This window comes from Sinocyclocheilus anshuiensis, unplaced genomic scaffold (genome assembly GCF_001515605.1).
Source record: "Sinocyclocheilus anshuiensis isolate Anshui unplaced genomic scaffold, SAMN03320099.WGS_v1.1 scaffold669, whole genome shotgun sequence".
In the NCBI taxonomy this organism is placed as follows: Eukaryota; Metazoa; Chordata; class Actinopteri; order Cypriniformes; family Cyprinidae; genus Sinocyclocheilus; species Sinocyclocheilus anshuiensis.
In genome coordinates this window covers 160,510-163,166 of record NW_015536499.1, presented here as the reverse complement: position 1 = coordinate 163,166, position 2,657 = coordinate 160,510, and the positions used below count along the sequence as shown (strand labels likewise).

The following is a 2,657-nucleotide window of genomic DNA, read 5'->3' as shown; positions in this document are numbered from 1 at the left end:
CCACCTTAAGAAAAAAATTTGCTATTCACTGCGCCATAAAATGTATAATTGCAGAAAAAATATATATATATATAATCTGTTGGCTACTTTTTTCTGCAAATATTACATGAGGTCAGTTTGAGTTAAACATTAAGAGATAAATCCTAAAATGTTCTGGTTTGTGTCTGTATTAGTATTAGCTTACAGCTAATGTCTGTGCTCATGAGAACTAACATTTTGATTTTGTTACAATTTGATTTCTATATTGACAGATGGAGATTGATAAGATGGATTCTTAATAAAATTATGTACTTGCTTAATGGCATTGTGCGCAAATATTTGCAGAGAAAGGTAAGACATTCGCTGAACATTCCCTGTTTACAAAAGAAACCAATGCCAAGTATCCATCCTATGTCAATACAATTTGTTGTTTCAGATCTGCCCCTCGTTGAAAACGCCGCTTGATGATTTAAACACACAGCTGGCAACATTAAATGGTGCTATGATTAAACACTGTTAACCAGCGACTGCAATGAGTATGAAAATTCTTCCATGACAGCATTCATGACATCCAAAATCATGTGTTTTTTTTGTTGTGACCCTTAAGTTACAGCCAAAGTAAGTGAATATGTTGAGATTGACTACTCGCTGAGGTCTGCTGTCATCTCTGATACCAGCATTGAGATGGGATTAAAGGTACAATTGAAAAGGATTTAATTAAATCTAAAGCATCATGCAGAAATTGACACATTACTCTAACATACATTACAAATTCCTTGCCAAAATATATTTTTTTACAGCTGAATTTGGATGTTTGTCACAATTTTAGGGTGTATTCTACAACACTCAACAGCGCAAAGAACCCCGCTTCTCTCCCCCAGCTTTCTCGTTGGCTTCCCAGAACACCAAAATGTTCTACATTGCAGTATCTGCCTTCACCATCAACTCCGCATTCTTGGTGTTCCACAACACTAAAGTGTTTAACATCAGAATCACCGATGACATGGTGAGTTTAAGATGTTACAAGCTGTCAGTTTTTAAGAAGTGCAAGTATAGTCACTTTATTTAGAGATTGTATAAAGGAGTGACTGCATGGTCTGTTTTTGTTGCATGAATTACAGTTTAGATTACAAATGTAAAGGGCTGAATATGTATGTTTATATGAAGCCACCAAGGGCTTGCATAAGACTTGCACAATTATCATCATTTTACTGTGTGTAATCATCATTTTATCTTCTGTTTTTCATCTTGCTTTTACTTATTCATAAGTTGAGGACTATAACAGACACACTTTAACTGACACAAACAGTAACAGCTTTTTTTTTTTACATAGGTGCCTTCTGTTTCTCCAATTCGTCTCAGCACCACAACATTTGGAGCATTCATTCCTCAAGTATGAACATTTTTCCATTGTATTCAAATAATTCCACACAGAACACAAAATATAAACTTAACAGTGAAGATGACTAAGAGCTACTTGTTCATATTCTTTGCATGAAAGTAACAACGCACCAATTGCAATAACCTAATTTTTTTTTCTTTTTCTTTCTTTCAGATTTCTCAAACACACCCTGATCTGAAGTTGGAGCTGAAGGTAAAGACAGTGAAGGAGCCTATCATTAAATTTGAACCAAATCATGTGATTCTTCAGCTCCTGAGTACAGTGACAGCTTATGCTGTCCAATCTGACAACACACCGTCACCGACTCAACTCTTTGTCACTGAGGAGGGACAGTTGAGGGTTGATTCAGCTGAGGTGCATTTATACAGTTGAGGTCAAGTTTGCATACCCCATTTACACACACCCACTATATATATATATATATATATATATATTACAGTAATTTTGGAAAATTAGACAAATCATCGTTTTTATCTTCTTGGTTCTTAATATAGCGTGTTGTCTTATTGGGCATCAATGGACGTTTGCAGCCAATGAATGTTTGTAATAATCACATATTACTCCTTCAATTGTTATAAGTGTTAGAGCTGAATCTGAAAATCATATATAGCCACTGCTGGGAAGAATCAACTTTCTTATTAACTATGTAACGATTAACCGCGAGCCGGTTGAAAATCTTTGTTTACAGCGGAAACCAAGGAAACACTGTATCATTGCTGTTCATAAGCGCAGCGCTGCTTTGTTTACAGCGGTAACCCAGGAAACACTTTAAGCGCCACCTGCTGGCAGAGAGTACATCTGCGTCTCATTCAGCTCGTCTGCTGTTTCTGTTTCATGCAGATATTTTTATGTATAGTTTCACAAAACTGAAGTCAAGCCATTCTATTTTTGGTTCAAATTTCTAAATTATACAATGTAATTTAGATTAAAAACTGCTCATGTTGCATGTATGCAGCATCTTTGTTTGGATCAAGATTAAAATGCAGTGGTTGCCTCTAATTTGAATGTTAAGAGCACAGACAAAGCCTTGTTTTGTTTATATGAAGAAATTTGTTTTATTTGTGTTACTTATTTATTTGATTTGGGGCTTGTTTTAAAATTGTTTTGTTATTTACATTTACATTATATTTAAATGTTGTTATTTAGCAGACGCTTTTATCCAAAGCGATTAACAAATGAGGTCAATAGAAGCAATCAAAACCAACAAAAGAGCAATAATTTACAAGTGCTATATTAGTATATTATTATAGTGTTATATTTCAATTTCACAAAGAAA

At 34.5% G+C, this 2,657-nt stretch overlaps 1 long non-coding RNA gene across 1 annotated transcript; it reads left to right on the top strand.

The window, feature by feature from the left end:
• The first annotated feature begins 263 nt into the window (after window positions 1-263).
• On the top strand, window positions 264-610 carry LOC107688899 (uncharacterized). Its single transcript, XR_001634277.1, has 3 exons — window positions 264-330; window positions 416-476; window positions 587-610. It is a non-coding gene; the product is annotated as an uncharacterized LOC107688899 (long non-coding RNA).
• Window positions 611-2,657: the final 2,047 nt, after the last annotated feature.